Raw genomic sequence first — 20,751 nt, forward strand, 5'->3', positions numbered from 1 at the left:
AAATCCAATTCATAACACACATCTGTCATTTCTCATCTTTCTCTCTTTCCTTACATGCCAAAAGCATGAATTTCACCCCTTCCCTTTAGCTAGAATTTTCCTTGAGAAAAACTCTCTTGGCCGACCACTTTGAGGAGAAATTTTCGAAGAAGCAATCACGAGAATCGGAGGAAGCCACCATGATCAGTCTTCGGAGAATCGCCGAAATCATTAAGAGTTCCTTATTCCTTTTTCTTTATTTTTGTTCTTAGGTTTTGAAATATGTTTGCAAATTTTTTAACTATTTTTCCATGAACAATAATGAATTAATTTTGTTTTAGCTGGAATGATTGCAATAATTTGATAAAATTCATTTGATTAATGTTTATGATGTTTTGTGTCTCAGTTGATCATGCTTCCAATTAAAATCATTAATGTATGTCATGCATTAAAACATGTTTGAATGCAATAGAATTAGTTGATCAATCCTAATCAGATGACGATTAATGGACTCGATAATTGGAAAGTGCTTTGCTTAATTTAGATCCTGATCAAATTAAATTAAAGGTTTTTAATAACTTTAGAAAGCTTTATTACCTTGCATAACGTTAGGTTTATGTGATTATATTGTTTCAAACCAGATCAGGCCCTGTTACCTCACATAAATTCTAAGGAATCCTTAGTTAAATATGAACATAGAAATATACATATTATTCTAAGTATAAGACTTTGAAAGAACTTATATCAGATTCAAAGTTAATGAATGATCGAGTTGCCATGAAATTTTTTCTAGAACATTGTTAAACATGATAAGAATGAATTGAGTCAAGTGTTGTAATTATTTTAGTTTATTCATGTTATTTTTGTTAACTTGTGAAATTATTGCTAAACCATCACCTTGCATTTTATTTCATCTTATTTGCATTTAGTTAATTAATTTAATTTAACATCTATCACTCCAAATTATTGTGTTTCTTTACCAATTTGTGAATAGTAATTTTACAATTATCAGTTTAAATACAGTCTCTATGGAGACGATAACTTTTTTACTTACTTTTTACTTTATAATGACTGTGTAAACTTGCACATTCCGTCGTGAACGAACTTTTTGGCTATGTTACCAAGGACTATTAATTTAATCATTATTTTTGAAATTATTTCTTGCAATTTGGTTTATATATTTTTAATTTGTATTTACTATTTTTTGTGATTTTTTTCAGGTGTTTATTATCATAGATCGAATCATTGACTTACTCCCTATAGCCCCTGAAATCGAGCAGTCATTTAGACAAAGAAGATAAGAAAGACTAGCCCAGAGACAAGCTGCAGAAATGGACCTTGAAAATCAAAACGATGTTCAAGGGAATGGTGCCATTAATTCTCATAGTCCAATCCTTATTGCTAATGATAGGGATCGAGCTATATGGTAGTATGCTATGCCACTTTTTAATGAACTAAATTTGGGAAATAGGAGACCGAAGATTGATGCACCATAGTTTGAATTGAAGTTTGTGATGTTTTAGATGCTTCCAACAATGGGCCAGTTTTGTGGAATGCCCACAGAAGATCCACATTTTCACCTCTGATTGTTTATAAAGGTGAGAGATTCCTTCAAGATAGCCAGTGTAATTGAAGATGTGTTGAGATTGAAGTTGTTTCCGTACTCATTGCAAGATCAAGCACGAGCATGGCTTAATTCGTTGCCACCCAGCTCAATTTCTACTTGGCAAGAATTAGTTAAACGCTTTTTGGTAAAATATTTCCCTTCTGGAAAAAATGCTAAGTTGTGGAATAAGATCACCACTTTCTAGAAAATTAATGATGAATCCCTATACGAGGCGTGGGAAATATTGAAAGAGTTACTTTGCAAGTGCCCTCACCACGGGATTCCATATTGCATTCAGTTGGAGACATTTTATAACGGTCTCAACGCACACACTAGAATGGTGGTAGATGCTTCTGCAAATGATGCTCTCATTTCAAAGTCTTATAATGAGGCTTATGAAATTATTGAGAGAATAACCAGTAACAACTACCAGTGGCCAGCAAATTGAGCAGCTTCAGGAAGACAAGTAGTAGGAGTGCATGAAGTAGATGCCCTCATTTCACTCTCAGCTCAGGTATCTTATATCTTTTCAATGTTGAAACAATTTACTACTAATGGTTTCAATAATGTTGCAGCTCAGCCACCGAGTCAATTCGACTATATTTCCTATGTTTAGTAGGGATGAGCAGTCGTTTGAGAATTGTCCATCAAATCTCGAGTCTATTTATTATGTAAGGAATCAAAACCATAATAGAAGTGGACAAGGACCACGATCCAACTTTTATAATCCTTCATGCTGAAACCATCCAAACTTTTTTTGGGGTAACCAAGGAGCTGGTTTGAGCAACAACTACATGCAGCATAGATCAAATTAACCTCTTGGTTTCAACCAACAAGTTCAAAAACCACCACAAGCTGAACCGTTTAACAATTTGGATAATTTGTTGAAGGCATCCATGGCTAACAATGACACTTTAATCCAAAGCCAAGCAACAACACTGAAAAATTTGGAAAATCAAATGGGTCAGTTAGCTATGGAGCTTCATAATAGACTGCAAGGAACTTTGCCAATTGACACAAAAAATCAAAGCAATTTGGGTAAAGAACACTACAAAGTATTTACTTTACAAAGTGGAAAGACTCTAGAACCCAAGGTAGTTGAGGCTGAAGATGAACTTGTCAAGGAAATGGAAAATCAACCGACAGTTGAAATTATTGCACCAGAAGAGCCAGATTCTACAAAGTCTGAAGAGATAAAATCTAAACTAGTGAATTCTGATAAGCTAGCACTTTCTTCAGGTACAGATGCAATTCCTCAGAAAAGTTGTCCAATCCAAGCCAAAGTTCCATCACCTCCGTATCCACAAAGACTCAAGTAGCAAAAGCAGGAGGTGCAATTCAAGAAGTTTTTGGATGTTCTAAAGCAGTTTCACATCAATATCTCTTTGGTAGAAGCCTTAGAACAAATGCCCAATTATGTCAAGTTCATTAAGGACATTATGTCTAAGAAGAAGAGGCTTAATGAGTTTGAGACATAGCACTAATGAATGAGTGCAGTGCATTCCTACAGAGCAAACTACCTCTGAAAATGAAGGACCCCTAAAGCTTTACAATACCCTATAATATTGGAGAATCTTACTGTGGTAAAGCTTTATGCAATCTAGGAGCTAGCATCAACTTGATGCCAAAGTCTATTTTCAAGATATTGGGAATAGGTGAAGACCCACGACTGTGGCACTCCAATTAGGGAATTGATCTTTGGCATATCCAAAAGGAAAGATTGAGGATGATTGGGTACATGTAGATAAGTTTATTTTTCCTGCTAATTTTATTGTTTTAGATTTTGAAGTAGATAAAAAAGTATCAATCATCCTGGGAAGACCTTTCTTAGCAATAATAAGAAAATTAATAGACCTGCAAAAAGGAAAACTCACTAAGCGAGTTTAAGATGACAAGGTAACATTTTATGTTCTTAAAGCCATGAAATTCCTTGATCTAACGGAAGAATGTTCAATAATGGAGGAGCTAGAAACCTTAGTTTCTATGGAATGGGCAAGTAATTTTGTAGAAGACCTATTGGAAAACACCTTAGGTTAGGGTCTAAGCCATTGAGAGATGAATAAGGTAAGGAAAATATGGCTTTAATGGAAGCCAATTTGAAGGACTATGTTCAACCAACACAATTTGAACCATTGGAGTTGGAAGCTCAAGAATACACACAACTGAAATTGTCAATCAAGGGGCCACCAAAACTTGAACTAAAGGTACTCTCCTCTCATTTGAAATATGTTTATTTAGGTAATTTTTCTACTTTTCATGTGATTATTTCAGCAGACCTAACATAACACCAAGAGAAGCAACTGATTGAAGTTTTAAAGAAATTTAAAAAGGCGATCAGTTGGACCATAGCTGATATCCGAGGAATAAACCTGTCTTTTTATATGCACAAGATTATCTTAGAGAAAGGTGAGTGAGCTAGAATTGATGGGTAAAGGAGACTTAATCCTATCATGAAAGAGGTAGTTAGAAATGAAGTTATGAAATGATTAGATGTGGGAATTATCTACCCCATTTCAGATAGTTCATGGGTAAGTCTGGTATAGTGTTTGCCAAAAGAAAGGTGGAATCACTATTGTGTAGAATGAACGTAACGAGTTAATCCCAATGAGAACGATCATGGGCTGGAGAATCTGTATGGACCATAGAAAATTGAATAAGGCTACGCAGTAGGATCATTTTCCGCTACCTTTTATGCATCAGATGTTGGACTGACTGGGATGTAACAAATATTATTGTTTCTTAGATGGATATTCAGGATATAACCAAATATTTGTAGCCCCAAAAGATGAACACAAAAAATGGTACGTTTGCTTTTAGGCAAATGCCTTTCAATTTATGTAATGCACTTGCAACATTTCAACGATGCATGATGGCAATATTTACTGATGTGGTTGAAAATTTTATTGAGGTATTCATAGATGATTTTTCTATTTTTGGTAATTCATATGATGTTTGTTTGAGTATTTTGGCTCAGGTATTGAAGATATGTGAAGAGACAAATCCTGTCCTTAACTGGAAGAAATTTCATTTTATTGTTAAGGAAGGGATTGTCTTAGGACACAATTTCTAGAAGAGTGATCGAAGTCGATAAAGCAAATGTAGATGTAATTGAAAAGTTGCCACCTCTAGTCAGAGTGAAATGAGTAAGAAGCTTCTTAGGCCATGTAGGTTTTTAGCAAAGTTTTATTAAAGATTTTTCAAAAATTTCCAAGCCTTTGTGTACTTTATTAGAAAAAGACACCACTTTTGAGTTCAACAAATCATGCTTGAAATCCTTTGAAGAATTGAAAAACCGGCTAATCTCAGCCCCAATAACCGTTACACCAAATTGGAACTCTCCTTTTGAGTTGATGTGTGAGGCAAGCGATTTTGCTGTAGGAGCTATGATAGGGAAAAGAAGAAACAAAGTGTTCTCTCCGATCTACTATGCAAGAAGAACTTTGACAGGAGCCCAACTTAATTACATGGTAAATGAAAAATAACTCTATGCTATAGTTTTTACTTTTGATAAGTCCCATTCATATCTTATAGGTACAAATGTCACAGTCTTTACTGATCATGCAGCTATCAAATACTTACTCGCAAAGAAAAATTCTAAACCGAGGTTGATTACGAGGGTACTTTTACTCTAAAAATTTGACCTTCAGATCTAAGATAGAATGTAACACCCGTTACCCAAGACCGTTTCCGGAGTCGAGCATGAGGCGTTACTTGACTTAACTTAAAAGTTCGGAGCATAAAAATTTACTTTTAAAAGTTATTTCACTATTCATAATAAGGTTGTCCACATGCGCAGCAGTTACTAAATTAATTATAACTCAAGCTACAAAACTCAAAATTTAGATCCGTAAATTTAACCTAAAACTAGACTCATATATATTTTTACCATATATTTTTTAGAATTTTTGGTTTAGCCAATTAGTATAGTTTATTAGTTAAAATCTCCCATTTTTCACTGATCGACTGTCCTGACCTCTCGTCACTAAAATTCAATTATCTCATTGTACAAACTTCGTATAGTGTTCTCACTTGTTTCTATAGAAAATAGACTCAATAAGGATCTAGAAATATAAATTACAACTCATAACTATTTTTTTACAAGTTTTAATGATTTTCCAAAATCAGAACAGGGGATTCCGATAACCACTTTGACCTTGTCTAACTAAAATGCAAATATCTCAGAATACATAATCCTTTGTTACACCGTTATTTTTTCTATGAAAATAGACTCAATAATATTTAATTATATATATCTCATCTACCCTCTAATTCATTTTCTACTATACTTGATGATTTTTCAAAATCACGTCACTACTGCTGTCTCAAAACTGATTTACTACCAATTTTTATTTTTTCATGATTTCTATGCATAATTTAGCACCTAGACATTTATAACAACAAACACCTTCATACTTAGCCATTTTAATAACTATTCATCATCAAATATATACATATTATCTTTTGGTCATATCTTAAGAATATACAATCGAAATGACCAAGTCCCTATACATGCCATAGCTCAAAACATTTATCGTCTTAAAGTACTGAGTTGTGGTGGTTGATAGTGTGAACGCTCTCCGACGTCTTCAAGATCCCGACTATGCTTGATAATACTATATGAAAGAAAAAGAAATAAAAGAATTAAGCATAAAGCTTAGTAAGTTTACAAGTAAATAAATAACAACATTTATGATAAACAATTATATTCATAAATTTTCATTAAGCATTAAGATCTTTACTTTCTTCTTTACTTACTCTCTTACTCGTTTACTTACTTGATTGCTTAACTTACTCATTCGTTGCTGAAATTTCTTTTCTCAACTGATAACTGAGATACTCTTAATCTTATTAACTCACCTGAACTTGTCTATTAGGCTTTTTCCTGAACTTTCATGTAACATCGTCTATTTACTAGCCTATTGAATCACTTGGAACACTAAGGATACTCGAGTCTCCTGTCTGGATATAACATGCAAAAGTTATGTCCAGACATAGTCTTACATGGTATGTTTCTTGTACTGCCAATGCCATATCCCAGATATGGTCTTACATGGGAGTTCTCATATAGGTGCCCATGCCATGTCCCAGACATAGTCTTACGGGGGACCTCTCATCTCGGTGCCAACGCCATGTCCCAGACATGGTCTTACATGAGACCTCTCATATCGGTGCCAACGCCATGTCCCAGACATGGTCTTACGTGGGACCTCTCATAATCTCAATGATGCCAATGCCATGTCCCAAACATGGTCTTACATGGGATCTCATCCTCTTAATGTCATGACATTTGTATCCGATACATTCCTCATGTTTCAACGAGGCCTTTTAACACTGATTCTCTATCATCTCATACTTGAGCTAACATTAGATATTTTCATGAAATAAATACATAATTGCTTAAAAATAATAGCATTAATAATAATTACCAAAATATTGCATTTATTTACCGTAAACTTACCTCAGTACAAAAATCTGATCAAATCTAACACTTTAGTCCTCAATCTTTTTCTTTCCCCAGTCTAGCTCCGGATTTCGTTCTTCGTGATCTGTAATTGCAAATTTAGCTTATTTAATACCCATATTCATCAAAATAGTCCTCGACTCTAACTTTGACAAAATTACGATTTTGCCCCTAAACTTTTACATAATTACACTTTTTCCCTAAAGCTCGGAAATTAAACTTCATCTCTTATTCTTATGTTTTATAACATGATGAACATTTTTCCCTTCTATGACAACATCAAATTCTTACTCTAACACTTACTTATGAACATTAGGTATTTTTGCCGATTATGTCAATATACTCGTTTTCACTTAAAATCGACTAGCAAAAGTTGTTTAACATAATTTATAGCTTCATATTCTACCATAAAACATCAAAATAAAATTATTTCACCTATGGGTATTTTTCCAAATATGAACCCTAGGTTAAATTATTGCTAGAATAAGCTAAATTAAGCTACCGGGATTCTAAAAACGTAAAGAACATTAAAAATGGGGCTAGAACAGACTTACTATCGAGCTTGGAAGCTTGAAAACCCTATCCATGGTTTCTTCTTGTGAAATTTGGCCATGGGGTTGAGGATGGACAAAAATTGGCTTTTAATTTTTTTAAATTCATTTTAATAACTAAATGACCAAAATGCCCTTAATGAAAAACTTTGGAAACATGCCTAACCATGTCCATTTTTGTCTAAAAAATTAACCAATGGTCTAATTACCATATAAGGACCCCAATTTAAAATTTCATAACAATTTCACACCACTAACATGTAGAACTCAACTTTTACACTTTTTACAATTTAGTCCTTTTGACTAAATTGAGTGCCCAAACGTCGAAATTTTCAAACGAAATTTTCACGAAATCATTTTGTGAAATTGTAGACCATAAAAAACATAATAAAATAATTTGTTTCCTCATCGAATTTGTGGTCCCGAAACCACTGTTCTAACTAGACCCAAAATCAGGATGTTACATAGAAAACGAGTCAAAAATCAAGTAGTTGATCATCTGTCGAGGTTGGGACAAAACAAAATGAGGTAACTCATTCACTTTTTCCAATTAATGAAAATTTCCCAGATGATTATATTTTTTAGGTAAGTCAAATCCATGAAACTCCTTGGTTTGCCAATTTTGCAAATTATTTAGCATGTGTAATAATGTCTCTTGGAATGACATACCAACAAAGGTAGAAATTCCTTCATGATAGTAGGTATTATTTCTGGGAGGAATCATTTTTGCTTAAGTAATGTATTGTTGATATAATTAGGAAATGTGTAGATGGAAACAAGATTGAGGAGATCCTAGACCACTACCATTCATCTCTAAGTGGGGGACATTTTGGTGGTTCTCGCACTGCAGTAAAGATCTTACAGGCTAGATTTTTTTTGCCAACATTGTTTAAGAATGCATACGCATATGTGAAAAATTATCATCAATACTAGAGGACTAGAAACATATCAAGGAGGAATGAGATGCCCTTCACAAACATCTTAGAGGTAGAATTATTTGATGTTTGGGGCATTGATTTTCTATATCTGTTTCCTTCTTCTTATGGTAATAGGTACATCCTAGTGGCTGTTGATTATGTATCCAAATGGGTGGAAGCTGAGGCATACCCAACGAATAATGTTAAGGTTGTCATGCGATTCCTACATAAGCATGTATTTACAAGGTTTGGGACTACTATAGCTATAATTAGCGATGAAGGATCTCACTTTGTAAGTAAATTTCTTAAGTGGTTGCTTGACAAGTATGATGTGAAGCTTAAAGTAGCAACTGCTTATCATCCACAAACGAACGGGCAAGTTGATATTGCGAACCGTGAGATCAAAAGAATCCTTGAGAAGGTGGTACCACCTAACAGAAGAGATTGGTCCCGAAGGGTCGACGATGCTCTATGGGCATATCAAACAACTTTGAAGTCTCCTTATCAGTTAGCCTTTGGAAAGGCATGTCATTTACCGCTTGAGTGGGAAAATAAAGCTCACTAGGCCTTAAAACAATCAAATCTAGATCTAAAGCAAGTTAGTGAGAGAAGAATGTTATTGTTGGGGATTGACCCGATTAAGCAACGAACAAGTAAAAATAAAGGAAGAAATTGAGAAATTGAACACATAAAATTAACGTGGAAAAACCTTTCCAAAGAGGATAAAACACCACAGGCAAAGATAATTGTACTATAATGACAAAAGAACGAAGAGTACAAAATACGGAGATAAAACTAAACCCCGAAACCCGAAAACAAAGAACCTTTAAAACATAAACACAAAATTCTCCAAAAGTGTTATAAGTTATAATCTTTTAATGGATGTTTTTTCTAAGGTTGTAAAAGAGCTTATTTATAGGCTAAATTTGTAGGTTAAATAAATTATGCTAATAAATACTAAATATATTATACTAATACATACTAATAATACTAAATTTATAGGCTAACTTGACTTGCAAGTAATCTCTTTTTTTTATTTAGCAGGAATTTGGGTCACACAACTTTAACAATCTCCACCTTGACATGAATTCTCACAATGGCATCTTTTCCAAAGCCCGCCATGGGCCTATCTTGAACTATGTAGGGAATTAACTAAGTCGAATCTGTGCTTAGAACCTAGAAGACTTCTAGCCTTTGACTTGTGCATTGCTAAATCAAATCTAACCCAAGTCTAATTTTCAAAAACACAATGCCTTAACTTTTTAAAACCTGCATCCAAAAGAGAACCTTTCTTTAATGAAATAGTCATACCTTTTTTCCCTTCTATGACCAAGTTTCCTTCACTCCAAATGAGTTGACTTCGACTCCGTAATGAATGAGGGATGTCCAGTTTCACTAGTCACTGTAGCACCTTCCAGAATATAAAGACTGCTAGTCTTTTTACCTTTTAACAAAACAAGAGCCCTACAAGACACTTTAATGTCGCTTGAATCAATGTTGATTCTACAACATTTTGAGTCTAAAATACTCAAGGAGATGAGATTCTTTCGTAAATTAGATACATACTTGATATCTGAGAGTGTCCTAATCGTCCTATTGTGCATCCTATTTTAATAGTACTAATACCGATTACCTTACTGGATGAATCTTTTCTCGTACACACAAATCTACATTCAACCAAACTATATGTGAAGAAATATCTTCTGTTGGGACACATGTCGAAAGAACATCCAAAATCTAGGATCCACTCGGACATAAGCTCAGTGCTATCACTCATTGACACTAATAAGAAATTATCACCGCTTTCATCGGCTAAATTAGCACCACCTACATCTTCCTCGTTACTCTCAGCAACCCTTTTATTTCGTAGTTTATAACAATCTACTTTGACATGACCTAACTTCTTACAATAGCGGCACCTTTTGTCTCGCTTCTTTGATGCTACCAAAACAGAAGCTTGCCTATATGCCTTTGTAACAACCCATTTCTCTGAAGTGCCAAAATAGTGGTTTCGGGACAGCAAATCTAACGTGTGAGTTTGTAAATATTATTTTTTAATATTTATTATTAATATATGGTGTAGTAATAAAAAAATTATTTAATGATTTTTGTTAAATGAAAGAACAATTAGGTTCAAGTGGTAAGACCCTAAAGTTAAGTGGTTTTAGAAAATGAGGTATCGGGACCTCATTTTTATACAATGAGTCATAAGTATTTTATTAAATATTTATGCAGTGTTATTAAGGTTGTATTAAAGTTTCGTTAAGAAATTTTAATGCTTAAATAGTCAATTAAGCAAAAAGGACTAAATCATAATAGTTGAAAAAGTCAATCGCTATTAGTTTAAAGGTATTAATTTATTAAATAAACATAATTGGATGACATTAATGGATAAATTACCCATTATTAAGATGGTGGGACGGTTTTAGCTTTAATTTCTTTTAGTTTTATATGTTATTTTATTATTAAAATAAAGAAAAAGGTTAAAAATATGAAATCAAAGTTATCTTCCTAATCTATTTTCTTTTACATTGACCGAAAACCATTGTTAAGGACCTTGAAGGTTCAACCAAGCTTCAATGTAAGCATGTAAGTCCGTTTTGAACCGGTTTCCTATAATTTTTATGTTTTTGAGATCATTGCAACTAGGTCCAGCTAGTCTGTACCTTTATTTTTGAAACTGTTAAAGATTTTGAATGTTGTCATTGATGAATCTTTGTGATCTTATATGTTAAGTGATGAATTTGAAGTATTAGTTGTTATTTATAAGTATTTTGTTAAGTAATTTTTAATGATTTAAATCTTTAAGGATTAAATCGCTAAAGTAATAATAATTCAAGGATTTGATGTGAAATTGTTGCAAATGTGGGCTTTAATGGAAGCTATTAACATTCGTATGGTATGCATTTTCAATAAAATTGGTTTATTTGCATGATTAGGACATAGGGACTAAATTGAATAAAAATGAAAAGTTGAGGGTAATTTTATAAAAATGTCAAAAAGGAATAAATTGCATAAAATGGATTGCTTTTATTGTCTAAATTAATGAATTGAATGAAATTATTAATTTAGATCAAGAATGAGTAGAAAATCAAGAAGAAGAAGAAAATTACCATATAGCCCCTATACTTAGTCATTACTGCAATTTAGCCAAGTAAGTTTTTGTGAGCATTTACTGTGTTATTTTTATTTAAGTTTAATGTCATGCTAAGTTACCTTTAATGAAAATGGATTGATATATATAAAAATGTCTCAATGTTACTACGAATTGATGGTTATTGAATCATGGTTGAACCTTAGGAATTCTTAGGATACAAATGACATGTCATTAGCGATATCATGTTTCGGGTGCTGGTCTTGAATGTCCTACCAATGGCTGAGGTCCTGCATTTATTGTGGATACTCCACAGCTCGTGTGAGTAGCATCCTATAGCTTACTTTCTGACCCATAACTCGTGTGAGTAGCATCGTGTAGCTTATATTCTAACCCACAGCTCGTGTGAGTAGGACCATTTCACAGCTCGTGTTCATGTAAAGGAAAGCTTACAGTTATATGTTTAAGCACACTTCGTATGAGTTTTCCCGAGTATCCGATGGTATTCTAAATGGTTCAACGAGAAATGAAAAGGATTGAAAAGGTAAGTTTTCATAAGGTAAAATGCATATGTTCATAGATAGGTTAAATTATACAAGTGATATATGTTCACATGGAAATGAATTATCATATATTGAATTCAAATGAATTATGTATAAATACACTAACTTGTATTGATGATGCTTAGGCTTGTGCCAAGCTTGAACTTGGATTACATTATGCTTATACTTAATGTTATTTAATTGAAATGATAAGTATTCAAATGGGATGTATTATGAACTTATGAAAAGGAATGGTGATCCAAATGATGTGGAAGCATGTATAAATTACTTGTTCTGGATGAATTCATGTGAACCACGTATAAATATACTAACTTGTAAGTTGATGGTGTTGTTTAGGCTTATGCTAAGCATTTGGAATGGAATGGTAAGTAAGTAAATGGAATGGTTCATGAACTTAAGAAAAGGTTGATAATTATGTATTATGTCTTATAAAATCCTATTAAGTTATGAATAAAAAATATATGTGATGTTGATGGGCTTATTCATTTGTGAGTTGAAGGTTATATAGTTTATAAATCTTATGGTGTTGGTATAGGTTTATAATTATTCTATAAAGTTCATCATTGAAATGGAATATTATGTTTAAAGTTTATACAAGCTTACTAAGCATTCATTTCTTACGTAGTTATTTTCCTTTACTTTATAGTTTATCGGAAGCTCGATCGATTGAAAGCTCGTCAGAGATCTATCATACTAACCAGTGGACAAGTCGGTAGTTTTTGAGTAATTTGACTAAGGTTTATAATGGCATGTATATGATGATTGTAATGGTATTATAGTACATGTGTTAATGATGTTTTGGTATGTGTAAACTATGTTGGTACATTTGATGCCTTGTTAGTTTGTGTCATTGTGACTATATCATTTTGTATGTATTGAATGACTCAAATGGCATGTTTTGTAATGAAATAGTAATGGTTATATTTGTGGTCTGATATGGTAGAAGTTGAATTAGTTTTGATAATGGAAATGTGATCAAATAAATGTATGTTTAGGTAAGTTTAAATGTTTGCATTTGAGGTGCCTTGATTGGCATACTGGTTGAATGATTTGGGACCATTAAATTGGTCATTATATGTATGTTTTGGTAAGGTTTTGATGCTTTGATAATGTGCACTAAAGGTCTTTAGGTGGATGCATGAGTTGATGCTGGAAATGGTTTGATTTTGGGAAAATTCATGTCCATACGGCCTGAGACACGGACATGTGACTCAGTTGTGTGTGATACACGGTCTGGCGACACAGTCGTTTGTTCCTTGTAGGTTCTATTACATGCAAGTCAGGCAGTTACACGGCCTAACACATAGCCTGAGACACGAGTGTGTGGGACTATTTTGAGAGTTACACGGGCGTGTGACTTGGTTATGTGACATTACTCAGAGAGTTATACGAGTAAGGACACGGGCTGAGACACAACCTTGTGTCCCTATTTCGATTGTTACACGGCCTGAGACACGAGCGTGTGTCTCAGTCGTGTCAGGCACAAGGCCGTGTGACCCTTATAGTCAAAATTTTCTAACTTTTTCTTGAACTTTCCAAATGTTTCCAATTTAGTCTCGAATTGTTTCTAATTTATTTATAGGGCCTCAAGGGCTCAATTTAAGGACGATATGTATGTGAATAAATGATTTATATTATGATTTCTTTGATGTATGAAATGTATGTTTTAAGGTTTCATTTGTACGGTAATGCTTCGTAAACCTAAGCCGGTGATGAATACGAGTTAGCGGTGTTACAGCCTTGCTATCCAAACCAACCTCATTGTCGAGTTTGTCTTTACTCAAAAAAATGACCCTTTACATCCTCAAACGAGAGTTTGTCTCTACCATAAATCAATGTCTCTTTAAAAAACTTGTATGAAGAGGGTAAAGGGCACAATAATATCATAGTCTGATCTTCATCGTCAATCTTAACCTCAAAATTCTTTAAATCATTCAAAAGAGAAATATATTGACTAATGTGATCTCTAAGAACCTCACCTTCGTTCATGCGAAACGTAAATAGAAGTTGTTTCAACACTAAATAGTTAGCCATAGATTTAGTCGCATAAAGAGTTTTTAACCTTCTCTATAAGGCAGATGAGGTTTTCTCCTTCAATACCTCATGCAATACCCTATTCGTGAGGCACAACTAGATTGCTGACAGGGCCTTTTCATCAAGCTCTTCCCATTCTATCATCAAGCTCTTCCCATTCTATCTGATCTAGATTTTCAGGCTTTTTCTTAACCTTTTTCAGGCTGGTTTGAACTAAAATTGCCATCATTCGAACTTGCCATAGATTGAAATTTGTGACACCATCGAACTTTTCAATGTCAAACCTTACTGCTGCCATTTCTAAACGGACTGATCTACAAAAATTGAATCTTGCTCTAATACCACTTGCAAATTTCTAAACACATAAATTTAACGTGGAAAAAGCTCTCTAAAAAGGATAAAAAATCACATGCAAAGATAATTTTACTATAATGACAAAAGAATGAAGAGCACAAAAGATGGAGATAAAACTAAACTCCGAAACCTGAAAATAAAGAACCCTCAAAATGTAAACACAAAATCTCAAAAAGTGTTATGAGTTCTAATATTTTAATGGGTGTTTTTTCAAAGGTAGTAAAAGAGTCTATTTATAGGCTAAATTCGTAGGTTAAATAAATTATACTAATGAATGCTAAATATATTATTCTAATAAATACAAAATCTTTTAGAAAGAAAATATATTTTGTTTAACTTGACTTGGTAGCAATCTCTTATTTTATTTCATAGGAATTTAGGTCACACAACTCTAAAAGTTACAACTTGATGAGTTGGAGGAGTTAAGGTTGCTTTCATATGAGAATGCCAAGATATAGAAAGAAAAGACTAAGAGATAGCATGAAAAATGTATACAACCTCGAGAATTCAAAGAAGGTCAAAAAGTCTTGTTGTTCAATTCAGGGCTAAAGTTATTCCCCAAGAAGCTCAAATCCCGATGACCTGGACCTTACACCATTAACAAAGTCTACCCATATGGAGTGGTAAAATTACAAAATAAAAAAGGGAGAACATTTAAAGTTAATGGTCAACGTCTCAAGCACTATTGGGATAGTGAAGTTGACCTAATTGAAAATTCGTTCAATTTAATAGACCCCTGATTTTTATGTAGTTAATTTAAATAAATGTCATATTTAGAAATTCTTTTTCATGAATTAATACATTAAATTAATTATGTTTGAGAAGATTGGAACTAAAGCGAGACCATTTGTGACCCCTCCAACCTTTCTTGAGAACTTAATTTGATGTAATTTTTCAAGAAGAAATTTTCTAAATAACGTAAAAGGAATTTTAATTTTAATTTTATTGTTTTATTTTTAATAAGAGAGTCAAGATTGGCCCAAGTTCCAATTTGTTTCTTTATTTAGTTTTATTTTAGTACATGTAATAAAAACTTTGCAGTTTGGGCTCGAGGCCTAGAATAGTAAAAAGGAGGAAAAAACTTCAATACATGTCGTTCATAAAACCCCTCAAAACCCTAAAATTACTACCACATCTCCTTTCCCTTCCCTCAATGCCTTGTCCCCCAATCACCTACTTTAACTATTTTTTTTTGCTAAAATATTGCCTTAGTTTACTATTGTATAAACCCTTATTACCATCATATTTTCCACACCCCAAAACAAATAGCCTTAAACCCTAACCTCAATATTTTCTTCTCCTTGTTGTTGACCTCCAAGTTCCAAGATTTTCTGTTAATTTTTTTTCTTTTCTTTCTTGTCCCACACACAAAAACTTTTGTCATCGTATTGCCACCTCAAATCCATATTTCCATTGCAAGTTGCCCTTATCCCTAGCCAAACTTTGCCATAGCCTTCACATCCTTCAACGCTGCAAAGAATTAACACCTCAAAGAGCCAAAATTTTCTTTTCTTTCGGGAAAATTTTCATGTTTTGGAAGAGAACTAGATCCTCAAAGACTTCTACTGAAAATCCAATTATGATTCAAGATGAAGAAGTAATAGAAAGATTTGATTCCATCTTCAAAAATCAACCCATGATGCTAGAAAAATGTTTCAATTTGGAGAGTAATGACAAGATGATTGTGCCTTTGTGAATTCAAAAAACAATTGAGGGCTTAAATTGGAATCAATTTTGCAACACACGATCATTTCCTGGAGAGGAATTAATACGAAAATTTTATGCCAATTTAACCACACCAGATGCTTCTAAAGTTTTTGTTCATAAAAGGAAGATACCCCTTACTTCTAAGCCCATTAATGATTTGTTTAACTTTCCTAATGTTGAAGAAGATGAATAATCTACAATGATGAAAAATATCAATTGATATTTTCTTTCAACAAGTACTTAATGTTGTTAGAAATCCGGGATCCCAATGGATTATAAGAAAATATAACAGTCATTCTTGCCAAAGGGAGTACTTAAAACCAGTGGTGAAGTTATGGTTCTACTTTATTCGATATAGCTTCATACCTATCTCACATAGTTCCACCATCTTAATGGAACGAATGCTTTTCTTACATGCAATTATGATTGAGAAGTCTATCAATATTGTGAAAATTATTCTCAAAGAAATCCAAGATTGTGCGAGGAAAAAGGCAAGAAATGGTTATTATACTCTGCTTGAGGGCCCAAGTTAAATCAAAAGCAAACCTGAAGGGTCATTATGTTCAAGGTTGCATAAAAAGACATGATATTGAAAGGTTAGTGGAGAATGTTGAACAGTTGAACCAAATCGAGCCGAACAAACCAAAATTTGATGAGTCGTTAACCAAATCTAAACCAAAAGTTGACTCCTTAAATGAGATAGAAGAAACAGAATCTGAAGGTGAACCAAACAGCCTTGAACTGAGAGTGGAACCAAATATCGTTGAATCAGTTGAGCCAAGTGTTATGGCCACTTCTTGAAACACTATGAATAAGTCAGAATCTTCAACTATGATGGATGTGTGGAAATTTATGCATAACCAACAATAGACTTATTGGAAATATGCAAAAATTAGAGATGATTCCATAAGGAATACTTTTAAGAATATCTTTAACAGTTTTATTCCTGAGTTCCTATATCATATCTTCAAGTCTTGGTAAGAAGAGGTCATGAATACAAGCGAGAATGAGAAGGCAAAGGAGCAAGACAAATGGGATGATACAAATGAATAAAAAGGGGAAAATTTGTTTTCTTTAGTATTACTTTTAAGACATTTATTTATTTTAGGAATATTTTATTTTATGCACAATAAAGTTGAATAATTTGCAATTTATAAATAAATTAAGCCAATTTATTTCCATTAATTTTTGTTCTCTAGTAAAAAGAATAATATTGTGACAATGTGAATGTACATATCTAAGGATTGGATTAAGAAAGACTTGGTAATTAAGCAGTCTTCATAACTCACCTCTCTTTTTTGAGTCATTCCTAGTATATTGTTTTCATTCACAACTTTGTTATTTTGCAATGAGGACATTGCTTCTTTTAAAGGGGCTAGGGTCAATCGTGTATGATTTTTAAAATTTTTCAATATTCACACATAAGTATGGTGAAATAAAGTGATGCACAGAAACAATTTTTGTTAATAAGTTAAACCATATGCTAGTATAATTTCTATAACAGCCCGTTTTTAGTGAAATCGAAATAGTGGTTTCGGGACCACAAATTCGAGTCTGAAAGAAAAATTATTTTAATAGTATTGCATGGCCTACATTTGATAGAAATATCGTATAAAAATTTTATTAAGAAAATTTTACCAATTACATGTTTAATTGAGAAAAGAACCAAATTGCATAATATGTAAAAGTTGAATTCTATTAGCTAAAAGGATCAATTATCTATGGAATTAAAAATTTGAGGTCCTTATATGACAAATAGACCATTTAGAAGAGTTAGTAGATAAGGATGATTAGTCATCAATGGAAAATTAAGAAAAGAAAAGGATAAAATTGGAAAGATGAAAAATAAAGATCATAATTAATAAAATAAAACAAAATATCATCATTTATCATCTTTCGTAAAATAAAAAGACATGGAAACTCTAGTTTGAAGCTTGAAGATAAACAAGCTTACTTTGGCTCAATTAGGTGAGTATTCAAGTCCAGTTTTTAATGATTTTTATGTTTACGAGATCGTAATAGCTTAATTTAGCTATCTTGGGGGACTAATTTGCAAAGTTATCAAAGTGCTAGGGTTTTTCCATGGATGATTATGTATGAATTATGAAATTTATGGTAGAAAATGAAATGTTGTTGATATATAAACAACTTTTGTAAAGTGAATTTTTGTGAAATTGTGATGTAGGGACTAAATTGTAAAAATGTAAAATTCATGGAAAAATTCTAAATTTTGTGAAATATATGAGCTACTATTGTTACATGTAAAAATCGGCTAGGCTTGGAATAAGGATTAAATTTCAGGAATTTCATTTTCCAAGCTTAGGGACGAAATTGTAATTAATCAAAAGTACAATGGCAAAATGATAATTTTGCCTAAGATGTGAATTGGATTGAATTGATTATAAATATTATTAAATTGAGTTAAATTTACTCGTATAGATCCAGATAGACCAAATACGGAGTTAGATCGTGGAAAAGAAAAAGTATCGGATTAGTAGATTTTGCGAACATGAACAATGGTTGAGGTAAGTTCGTGTAACTAAATTGAGAATTCATATGTGTTAATTGAATTGTATGTATGAGATTGTATTGTTGCTATGTATATGAAATTAATCGCATATCCGACAATGCCCAACAAATATTAACTCCTGATTGAATAAATAAAATTTGATGGATATAGGGTTCCCGTATTGGTTGTGGTATTGCATATGTTGCGGACACGCCATAGCTTGAAAGAGAGTCCCGTTATTAACTCTCATGAGCATCCCAATATATGGCCCTCTTGAGCTTACCGTTATATAGTTCGTACGAGTTTCCCATTAATAACTCTTCGGAGCATCCCGATTGGTCGTGATCCTACATGTGTTATGGACACACCACAACTCTTGTGAGCGTCCTATTATATGGATCTTTGGAGCTTCATGATTAAAGACTCTTTGTGGGCTTCCTAATTAATGGCTCCCCGGAGCTTCCCGATATGGCTCGCTTGAACTTCTCGATATATGGCTATCTAGAGCTTCCCGATTAATGGCTCTTCAGAGCTACTTGTTATTGGCTTGCATGAGCTTCCTAATTATGGCTCTTATAAGCTTCCCATTATACAGCCCGGATAAGCTTCCCGTTACATGTCTCATATAAGCTTCCCGTTATATGGCTCGAGAGAGAGCTTCCCGTTTATGTGCTCAAATAAGCATTCCCGAATATGAATTAACGGATTATAGATCTGTACACCTCGAGTGTACTACCCAGGGATCCATCGATATTTTAAATTATTCAACAGACAAAATCCTGATATGAGAAAATAAATGAATTCAAAGTGAATCATTACCCGTATATACATGAAGTATATGGAATTGATATATGAATACAAGAAGTGGAAAGTTATGAACACGGGAACTTGATATTGTTGAGCTCATACATGTTCCTTGACATTTATATGAAATATGTGTCTAACATAGTTGATGAGGATATGTGCTAGGGCTTTTGGCCATCTTACTTGAGTATGCTTTATATGCTTACCTTAATTGTGATTAAATGGTAAGTTAAATTTCATGTTATACGAACTTACTAAGCAATAAATGCTTACTCTATTTTATTTCTCCTATTTTGTAGTATTAGAAGCTCGTAAAGGTTGGATATTGGTTAGAGCTACATCACACTATCCATCGACCCAATTCGGTATAAATAGTAAATTACTTTTAGTTATAATGACATGTATAGGTTAACTAGCCAATGTTAATATGAAAATGATTTTGGTTGTAACTAGCCATTGGAGTGGCTTGTGATGAACATATTTTGATATGTATGTAAATGGCCTTATCATGTTTAATGTGTGCTAGTATGGTTGAATGATGGATAATTTATAAACATGTTAATGGTTGGTTTGAAATTGGTAAATTAGGTACGAATGAGTTTAAATATGTATATTTTCAAGTTGGTAAGTAAAGATTCTTGAATGGATGTGGTAAGATGTTATGAATAAAGCTTGGTTTTGGTTGGATTTGAATGTCTTGTATTGGCTTGAGAACATATTTAATTGTTTATGTAGGTGGAAGGCAAATTTGGGTGAGAAATATGGCTTGGAAATGACCTTATTTTGTCCACACGGGCAGAGACACGGGCCTGTGTCTCAGCTGTGTATGACACACGGCCTAGCACATGAGCGTGTGTTTTGGCCATGTGTTCCCTGCATCTTTGAAATTCAAAACAGAATGCTCAGGATTTTTCACACAACCTAGCACACGGGCATGTGACTTGGCCGTGTGACCCAAGTCAGAGAGTTACACGGGTACGGACACGGGCTGGGACACGACTGCTTGCCCTATTTTAAATGCCCACACGGCCTAACCACATCGGCATGTGTCCCTTGCACCTTGGAAAATTTTGAAATTTTGCGAAAAATTCTCTGAGTACTCGGTTTAGTCCCGACTTGTTTCTAATGCATATTTTGAGCCTCGAGGATTAATTTAAGGGACTATATGATTC

The 20,751-nt window shown here is 33.3% G+C and overlaps 1 non-coding gene across 1 annotated transcript; it reads right to left on the reverse strand.

The window, feature by feature from the left end:
* Window positions 1–1,760: 1,760 nt before the first annotated feature.
* Window positions 1,761–1,867, reverse strand: LOC121220642 (small nucleolar RNA R71). The gene has a single exon (XR_005917862.1). It is a non-coding gene; the product is annotated as a small nucleolar RNA R71 (small nucleolar RNA).
* Window positions 1,868–20,751: the final 18,884 nt, after the last annotated feature.

The sequence above is a fragment of the Gossypium hirsutum genome, chromosome D08, assembly GCF_007990345.1.
Source record: "Gossypium hirsutum isolate 1008001.06 chromosome D08, Gossypium_hirsutum_v2.1, whole genome shotgun sequence".
In the NCBI taxonomy this organism is placed as follows: Eukaryota; Viridiplantae; Streptophyta; class Magnoliopsida; order Malvales; family Malvaceae; genus Gossypium; species Gossypium hirsutum.